At 48.4% G+C, this 9,814-nt stretch overlaps 1 protein-coding gene across 7 annotated transcripts in view; it reads left to right on the top strand.

Moving 5' to 3' along the window:
- The first annotated feature begins 3,825 nt into the window (after positions 1-3,825).
- SGMS1 (sphingomyelin synthase 1) overlaps positions 3,826-9,814 on the top strand; it is a 290,635-nt gene continuing 284,646 nt past the window's right edge. For 4 of the 7 annotated variants that reach the window (XM_027111917.1, XM_027111915.1, XM_027111916.1 and 1 more), the window contains exon 1: positions 3,828-4,066. The gene's annotated coding sequence lies outside the window, so the exon portion shown is untranslated. Of the gene's footprint in view, positions 4,067-4,120; positions 4,142-4,468; positions 4,648-9,814 lie in introns of those variants that run through there. The other 3 variants (XM_027111924.1, XM_027111919.1, XM_027111920.1) reach the window with 3 other exon arrangements.

Here is a 9,814-nt window from a genome sequence, read left to right as displayed (position 1 = left end):
CAGTTGATCTGGTGGTTGAGCGCTTCAGGCTAATTTTTACCATTGAAAGAGAACTGGGAGTCTTTACAAGTGATATATTATCTTTGCTCTTGTTACTTCTCTGGCCTGATGACACTGGTTTGTTTCTGCATTCTTTTGTTACCTTAAGACAATTAATTACTGATACCTGTTCAAGGGTGAGCATTGTGGCCAGGCTTAGATCACAAAATGGCTTAGGCCAAAAATGGCTTCTCTTATGTCAAGAAAGCCATGCCTGGTTTTCCTTCTCCGGGGAATCCCTACCTTATCTGCTTAAAAAGGTGGAAAAAGCCATAGCGTGAGGGAGAGAGTAAACAGCAGTGCAGAGGAAACAGAGGGAGACCTCCTGGGTTCCTGCCAATACTCCAGTTCCTTGTTCTGATCTCTGCCTTAGCCTCAGCGGCATCCCTGATTTACCCCAGTGTCTTCAAATAAATTCCAGTTTTTTGTTGACCAGGGGGAGAACCTAGGCAGTTACTGAAGCCAGGAAACCTCACCATGGCCCTAGGAACAGGCACAGAGGGTTGAGTGTTACCAGATCTAAGCCCCAGGGCAAATACTTGGAATCAGCCATTGTCTGCAAGCTGGCGCTTCTGATCAACCTTTGTTTGGAGACTGGATTGTGGATTGGCCAGATGAGTTTAAAGGGCTAAGAGGGCTCATAAGGTCTTGTTCCTGCTACTCAGGTTTTGTGGTTCTAGATTCTTCCACTGAGACAAATTGCCATGGACACACAGAAGCCTCCTTGCTTCTTGAATACTATTTGACTATTGTTTGGTGAGTGATGGATGCTGCTTACAGGTCAACTATCAACTGGATAAAACCACTACATTTTTGATCAGGTAGGTTAGCTTCTAATGGTAGAAGGAATAGCTGTTCTGGCAAGTGAACTGCTTGCCCTTGTATTTGCTCTTAATATTATTTTTAACATATTTTAGTGACAGATTGTGACTTGGAGGTGATTCATTTTTATTTCATAGTTGTCTTGACAACAATGTAACTTATGATATTCTGTGTACTTGAGAATCCTAAAATTTTACAACCAAGCAGTATGATGCTTATTAAAATTTTGATCAGAAAAATACACTGGTAAAATTCTTTAGAGTTGGGTGGATGGAGAAGGACAATTACTTATTTTTCTTAAAAAAAATTTTTTTTTGGTTACAAACAGTAGTGACTTAAGGACCATGACTAAATTGAATATCAAGGAGAGTCAACTATAGTGTTTCTTAAAATCACTTCACCCAGAATTTATTTTTACTGTCTTTCTTTCAATATCATTTTAGATATTTTACTGAGTTTATTATAGCTCTTTCTCTCTGAATTATTTTATGAAATTGGAAGAAACTGGAGTTTTATATTTCGCTTTTTTCCATGTGTCATATTATATACAGTCGTAAAATTACTCATGGAAAGCAATTTAGGAAGCCTTTTATTATGAAACATTTCAAACATACACAGAATTAGGAAAAAAAAAAACATTACAACGATCACCCTAGAAAACCACTTACAATCAAAAACCGCTAATATTTTACAAAATTCAGTTCAGCTTTACATTTGGGGTGTGGGGCATTTTAAAGTACAGACTCCTTGACGCAAGTCTACCCCAGCTTCTTACTTGAACCTCATTTTCTGAAAGTCCAAAGTCTGGCCATTCTGCATAAACAGCACTTCAGAGAAACCAGTCAGCAGTTTTCTGGCGCTGCCTTAGTTTGAAAAACTTTACATCATGAGAAAGCAAGCCTTTTCTTGCACTTCTTAGGTGTAAACTGACGAAAATTCTCAGTAGAGCTACAATGACTCAAAGAGCTTTGCCCTCTGTACACTCAAAATATGTAGTTGAACTGAATTTCAGTTATTTTTAAAGCCGTAAATGACAAAGGCACTTTCTTAATCTCCCTGAGAAAAGCAGTATAGTGACATAGGAGTGAAGCAGCCAGAAAAGCCAAAGTGGAGGGTGCGATAAAAAGCCCGCAATGGAGCCCACTGTCTTCACTCTCCTTTGGGATAAAATTTCGATGCCTCGTTTATAAAGTGAGCCGCCCTAAGGCTTAGTTGAAATAAGTAAAATGGTCATCAGAATCAGTGGAGGGTTTGAGGTTGCAGGATCCCTCCTCGCCCCCAGTAGTGTTTCCGATTCTGCAGGGCATTTTGCATTTCTAACAAATTCTCGGGTGATGGTGACCTATCTGGCCCTAAGGCCACAGAGACCCCAAGTGGTTCGTGGCAGGACCTCAATAAATGCTATTAACATCACCATCCAAGCTGTCCACCAGCAGGGGCCATGGGATATTACATCTCAGGGAAGAGCGACGGCCTCTGTCCAGATGATCCTGCCAACACGCCACGTCTCTGCACCGAATAGATTAGAACAGGGAGGAAGTTGGAGCAGCGGTCACTGCCTTACGGAAGGGGACCCCTTTCTCCAACTTCCGCCTCTGGGGAAAAATAGAGGCCATCCGCCCCCGGAGTCTTGCCCTCCCGATTTCGCAGCCGCTGTTTTTAGCCCGCGCGGGAGCCTGTCCTCTCAGAAACCTGGGGCCAGTGCCGCGATTGCCGCTCTCCCGGGCGGGGCGGAGGCAGGTGCGGAGCATATGGAGTCCGGCGGGTGGGCGTGGCGGGGAGCAGAGCTCTCTGCCCCCATCCCGCCAGCTCTCCGGTCCGTTCCGATCGCCCACGGACCGATGGCCGAGCGGAAGATGGCTGCCCGGAGCGCCACGGACAGTCACGTGCCACGGCGATGCCGCTGCACGCCCCCTCCCCCGCTCGCCGAGTCCCGGACCCAGCGGGACGCGCAGCCCCGGGTTGCCTTTCCGCCACTGGGGTACAGAACGGTACGGACACGAAGGGAGGGCCCCGAAGCGGAAAGCCAGTTCTCCCCACGGTCCGCCCCTAACCCGGGCGCTGGGGTCGCGCTTAGGGAGCCGAGAAAAACCTTGCTTCGGGCGACCTGCACCAGGTCGGGCCACTGGGCATGCGCAGTGCTCCGGCCCGGGCACGCCAGCTCTCCAGGTTTTTCCCGCAACTCCGCGGGGCCGGCAGGAGGTGGGGTCGGCAGGAGGTGGGGCTGGCAGGAGGTGGGGCCGGGAAGGGTCGGGGTGGGGCGGCCCTGTAGAGGCCTGAACCTCTCCCTATACGACTGGAGCTATTCGGGCCTTACTCGCCTTGATTCATTGTTTTTGGAGTCAATCTGTGAATAGAGATTTGAAAATGGGCTGTAGAGTCTGCGGTCCGCCCTTTCTACATTTTTTATTAATTTTTTTTTTAAATTTAAAAATATGATCAATTTCGAGTTAATTCCAAGTGCTGCACTCCTAGGCTCGGTGGGGAAGAGACTCGGGTAGCTCGCAAACTCGTGCCCGCGAGCCGGGTCTCCGGAAGGCCGAGTTTGCGTTCTCTGTTCTGACCAGCTCTAGCTCTTCAACTCTCCGGCTCTGCCCCAAATGGTATACTGCCCCCGACCGTAAAATTCGGCTCCCGTCCGGCCTGACTAAACGGCCCCCTAAAAATGTGCAAGCTGGGCCTTTCTCGTCGTTGGGGAACACGTCCGCCTCTCGAGCTTCCAATTACTTGAAAGTAAAATAACAGGGCGCCAAGCCTCGCCAGCCCCTAGGTGCGCAGTCTGGCTCGGGTCCCCCCTGGGTCCTGGGATGAGCTCCCCGCAGACCCCGCCCGCCCCGCCCGCCCCGCCCTCCTGGCCGCAGCGAACACCCGGAGAAGCGGATTTGCGTCGCGCGGGTAGCTGGACCGGCTCGTGCAGCGGACTGGGCATGCTCGGCAGCCCGGGAGGCTCGCTGTGGCAAGTCGGAAGCGTTCGCACCAGCTAGGCAGCGGCCGGGCAGCAGCGGCGGCGGCGTCGGCGTCGGCGGGGGCCAGGACGGGAGCGGGAAGGGCCGGCCAGGGAAGGCTGCTCTCCCCTTGCGGCCGACGAGCCAGCCTGACAGCGCGTTCCGGGTGTGGAGCCCCAACTCTGCCCTGCCCCGGATTTCATCCCGCAGCGGGGGGCTCGGCGAGCGGAATTCCGGCGGCTGCCGCGACTCCGGTGCAAGTGAGTCGTGGGGCGGCGGGAGAGAGCCGCTCGCCGGGGGCCGATCGGACACCCCCGCTCCCGGGCCTGGGAAAGGTGTGCGGGCAGCCCCGGGGCGAGGGGGCGTGAGCGCAGCCAGCGCCTTGCCTCGCGCGTACCTGGCGGGCAGTCCCCCCACTCCGCCACCGCGCCAGGGGAGGAGTGGGCGCGGGGTGGGGGGCGGTCCCGCGGCCGGGCTCGGGGCTCCGAGCGGGCGGGGAGCCCGCGGGGCTCCCGGACCAAGTTGAGGCAGGGAGAAAGGCGGAGGCGTCAGTGGGCACCTTTTCAGAGGTCTTGCGTGCGGGCTGGAAGGCTGCCTGCTGTCGGTTTGGGGCGAGCAGACGGTGGAGGGGCCGAAGAACCGCGAGGCGAGGAGCCTTCGGGCAGTGGCGCGGCGGGGGTCCGGAGACCCGCAGGGTCCGACACCAAATCACGGCCCTACCCCCACCGCCCGGCTGGCGGCGTGACAGTTGGTACCTCTGGGTCCGATCGCAGCCGGCCAGGCGCCCTGGGTTTCGGGTACCCTCCCCGCCCCGCCTCGATGTCCCCGGACAACATAACAGGTGGGAACCCTTTCCCTGCGGGGCGTGCCCCCCTCCGCAGGCCATTTAACAGCCTCCAGGTTGGGGGTGGCTCTGACACCCTGCGGGGCTGCCCCCACGGGTGAGCGTGTTTACAGGTAAGGCCTGGAGGAGCCATCAGCGCAGCCTGGAACTGGACATTCTCTCCAGGACGCGGCCCTTCACGTGAGTGAGGGGTCTCCGCGGTTCCAAGGCGACGTGTCAAGGGCAGAGCAGCGACAACAGCGGCTGTTTCTCCCACCTTCTTAACCCAGACTCGGGCTTTCTGCTTCTTCTGGTGGACCGGGTAGGGTGTCCTGGTCCAGCTAACGGATTCACACAGGCGCGTTCTGGTTAAAGCTTGTTTCCGTCGTGGGAGTGTCAAGTAAAAATCCGGATGAGGGTTGCCAGGGCCGGAGGGAGTGAAGAGAACCCATGCAGGTGCTTCTCAGATGTTTCTTTTCACCTTCAGATAGTACCGACTTCAGCAGTACACACTTAGAAACCAAGAGTGAAGGCTGTTTTCTGAAAGGGAAGTTTGTTTTCTATGTTATGGGGCCTGCTTACTATTCTAGCTCCCTTGACATTTACCTTGCTGGACCTTTAGAGCTGTTTGCAGGTTATTTTGCTTGCGGACTTGGGGGTGTTTGGGGTTGGCTGCCTGGGTGTGGAAGTGGCAAGTGCCCGTCATGGTGTGCTGTGAACTCCCCACGCTTCTTGGCACTGGGGTTTGAACATTCGGGGGGGACCGAGTGGACAGAAAGAGAGGAGTGGGACTGGTGACGTAGCGACGCGATGGGAGTTGCCTAGGGCTGCCCAGACATAACGAGGTTGGTTGGCTGTTTTGGCTTGGCGTAAGGGGAGAGGGCTAGGCGTTTCATTGGTTCGGGGAGGAAGGTGTTCACGGGAGAAGCCTGGCGGGGGATGGGTCCCCGTCTGGTCAGTGCTCCAAGGGAAGCCCAGAGATGTTTGGTGATTCAGCAGGTGGCAGCCTTCCAGCCCTGAAGCCATACCTTGGCCAAGCAAGCCAGCAAGCCAGCGAGCAAGCGGCAGCAGCTTCAGGGGAATCTCCAGGAGACTCTTCTGCCTAGAGCAGCTCACTTTCCTTATCTTGCTTTCTGTTTATGGCAGGAGGCCCTGGTTTTTTGGGTTCCTTCCCTGTCTCTCTTAAACTATCTAGCATGTTTTTGAATCTCTCCAGTTCTCTGACCCGTTGGATAGCAGGAAGTGGCAGCTGCCACCATGCACAGTTTAAGTAATTAATTAATGTGCAGAAAATGATAGCAGTATGTAAAGCAGAGAAAGTCTTTTCCTTCTGTTTCTGCTTCAGAGATTAGAAATTTACATTTTTAGTAAAATAGTAAGATGTATTTCTGCAGTTTTTCATTGCTGGTAGTGAGCTATTTCAAACATCAGAAAGCATTAAAAATTAATTCAAGGGATGGATAAATGACATTAAAGGGACACAGTTATTAAAGAAATGTCTTATTCATTGGAGGATCTCTAGCATCTTGAGCAGTGCCTAACTTGTAGATACTCATTCAACTGAAATTTAAATAATTTTTCGTATTAGAAGCTTGTCAGTAAGTTTTGACGTTTAAAGAACTTTGTATGTTTTCATACGTCAAAATTGCCTATGTTGACCTTAGCTTGAAGCCTCAACCCTTTTACTTTTTTCCTGGTTAAGTCCCTTAATTTTAAAATTGTGACAGATCCTGCATGTCAATGGAAAAAACATAAGCTTGTTTTGCTTACATATCTCATGAAAACCTAGAAGGCTCCTACATATGACCATTATACATTTTTTTAAATTAAAAAGTGCTCCGGCTGCATATCAAATACCCTTTTTTTTATAAAACTTCATTTTATACAAAACAGTTCAGGAAAACTGTAGAATTCCTAAGCCTTTATCATCCAATGAAAAGTGCTGCCATAGAAGAGACAAAACAGTGTTTTGGGAATAAAAATTCTGGCTTGTTTGCACAGGGGGATAACCTGGCCCGTCTTTGAGGGAGGCCTGAGTGTTTGTCCAGCTCATTCTGCATTTTACCTTTGCTATTCTGTGCCTTCCTCCAGTTGTTAAGCTCTTTCTTCTTCCCCTAAAGACATACTTTCCTGGCATGGGCTCATTTACTTAAAGCTGCTGCATTTTCTCACATAAATTCTACTAGTGCTGACCTTTCTTTTTTCATCGTCCCATACACTTTTCCACCACTTCATATGATAAACTATTTGATGGTCCTAAAAAGCTGTGGCCAGCGTGACCTTGTGGGGGGCATGACAGATTGTAGTTGGCTCTCTCTTTGCCTTTTTTGTATGGTAGCTGTAGCCACAGCAGTCTCTTCTGGAAGAACTGGTAAGGCATACCCGGTCTTAAAGATTTTGGACTTTTCTGTTAAGGCCCTTGGTCAGGAACATAAATAGTCATTTATCGTCTCCTACCACATCCCAAGAATTTTGGCTGTAAAGTGTGTCACTTTAATAAGCTAGCTACCCAGTCACCAGAGGAGCATATTTAGATGTGGCAGTTAGGAAAAAGCGTTGGATGTCGGGGAGGAGAGGGTGAAGAAAAGGGAAGAGAAGGGTGGGTGGGGCCAAGAAGGTGGCTTGGTTTTGTGACTGTGACTTCTGGTTTCAGTAAAACAGAATCAAATGGCAGATCAACAGGTGTGGCTCGGTCTGTGCTGGAGTGCTCTGCTCCCCTCCCTAGTCCTCTTTCCCTCCACAGATACACACACCACACACACACACACACACACACACACACACACACACACACAGCCACACACAAATCCACAGACCCACACGTGCACACACACTCTGACAAGAGACACAGACACAGACGTAGACACATACACCCTTTGCCAAAAGCTAAGCATCCCAGCTTCTTTTTAAATACTAATATGTCACACAGGGAAAGTCCAGGGCTCAGTAGCAGGTTGAATTCTGGGGGCCTGAAATCACCCCAAGCTTGTATTTCAAGAAGATTCCCCTTCCCTCTCTCGTGGCAAGGTGATCTGCCCCCTTAGCCTGCAAAGCTTCTGAGGGCTTTCACTGGAGCAACCATTGTGTGTAAATATAGGTGAGGTAGTTTTCACCTTTGAGACTTCCTGGTGCTGAGGGTTGAGTTAACATGCTCAATTTTTGGCATAAGATCTCCCTGTGCAAAGCCCCTTTCTTGTTTTGTTTTTTCCTTCTTTCCCACTCTCATTCCCCTCTCCGTCAGAGGAGCTTCCTCTCTTGTGTTAGATGTTCTTGGGTATGTCTCTATCCTTGTTAAAGATGTTGTGTTCTTGTGTGCATGTTTTCAGTTCAGGTAAGTAGTGCTGTGCTGCTATGTTTTTATTCGGTTGCTTTTCCATTCAATATTAAAACTTTTTGTTAGGGAAATTTTCAGACATTCATAAAAGTCAAAAGAATTTAATTCAACATTTTATTGGAGAGATCTATGTTAGTATAGGTTTATCCAGTGCATTGCTATGACTGCTGCTTTTTACGGCTGGCCTGCTATGTACCCACTAGTTTTACTTACCCATTTTTCTAATGATGCAAACTTAGGTCACCTCCATTCCTGCTACCATGAGCAAAGCTGTGATGAAGGAATATCCTGCAGCATCTCTTAACGATGCCTGTGAGAACATCTCTAGGGTGGTGGTTCTTACAGGGGTCCATACCGAGCAGCATCAGCCTCACCTGGGAACTGTTAGACTTGTAGGTGCTCGGGACCTAACCTAGACCTCCTGAATCAGAAACCCATCAATTTGTGTTTTAGCACATCCAGCCCGGAGACTCTGGTGCATAGGAAAGTTTGAGGAGCACTGCTCTAAGGGTATCTACCCAAGAGTGGGAGGGCTGGGTAAAAGAGAACAAACACACCTGTTTTTACTAAATACTGCCAAATTAGTCTCCAGTGTTGCTGGACTGGTTGACACTCTCACAGCAGTGCATCAAGTGCTCCTAAATCACCACATCCTCCTTAGTGGCTGATACTAACCATCTCTCTAATTTTACCAGTATTTGATGGCTTCTTATTGTTTTAACGTGAACTTATGTAATTTCTTAATGAATTTGAGCATCGTTTAATGTATTTGTTAGCTATTACAATTTCTTTGACTGGCTTTAGTCTGCTTTTCTAATGTATTGATTTGCAGATGTCTTAAATATCCTAGATATTAATCTCATTCTGCTATCTATTAACTTTATCAGTGGTAACTTTCAGAAATTTTAAATTTTGATATAGCCCAATGCCATTAATTTTTGCTTTTTGTAGATTAGGAATCTTAGGTGTTCTTCCTTACCCCAAGATTACAAATATATTCTGTATTTTCTTCTGCCAACTTGCTGCTTTTACCTTTCACAGTGAGGGCTGTAATCTGTTTGAGGTTCGTCTTAATATACGGTATACGGAAAGAATCTGGTGTTATATTTTCCTTTCCATTTTGTGAGCCAATTTTCCCAAAATCATTAACCAGTGTATTTTTTTTCTAGTATTTTAGGGATGAATGTGGAGCCACCTCTACCATACATCAGGTTCCCACATGCACATGAGTCTGTTTTTTTCTACTTTATTGAGTTATAATTTATGTATGGTAAACTTCACCAGTACCTTTAAAGTGTACAATCTAATGAATTTTGACAGATGTGCATACCTGTGAAACCACACAGTCAAGATCCAGAGCATTTCCCTCACCCTGAAACTTCCCATTTGCCTTCCATCCCTCCCTTTGTCCCCAGGCCCAGGCAACCACTGGTCTGCTTTCTGCCACAAATTGGTTAGTTTGCATTTTCAGATTTTGAGATTCCTCACAGGGTTTAAGTTCTCTAGTCTGTCCCAGTCATCTGTCTATTTCTGTGCCAAATTATTTTTATTATTATAGTTCTGCAGTGTGTCTTATATGGCAGGGTGAGCCCCTTCTATGCTCTTCTTTTTCAGAACTTAGTTATTTGTGGATCCTTTTTCTTCCATATACATTTTGGAATGCTTGTCAAATTCTCAACAAAGTCTTGGAAATGTGATTGGCACTGCATTGAATGGATAGTCTAACATGGGGGAGAATTGACATTTCTTCCTTCTTAATGTTGTAATTCTATCCATGAACATGGTTGCCCCATCTTTTTTAAATCACATATAATAGAGTTTAAAATTTTCTCTATCACAACATTTTTTACA

Source organism: Aethalodelphis obliquidens, unplaced genomic scaffold, assembly GCF_003676395.1.
Source record: "Aethalodelphis obliquidens isolate GAN/ISIS:26980383/991018 unplaced genomic scaffold, ASM367639v1 scaffold11, whole genome shotgun sequence".
Taxonomy (NCBI): Eukaryota; Metazoa; Chordata; class Mammalia; order Artiodactyla; family Delphinidae; genus Aethalodelphis; species Aethalodelphis obliquidens.
The sequence above is the reverse complement of the archived record's forward strand: the minus strand, read 5'-3'. Positions and strand labels throughout refer to the sequence as shown.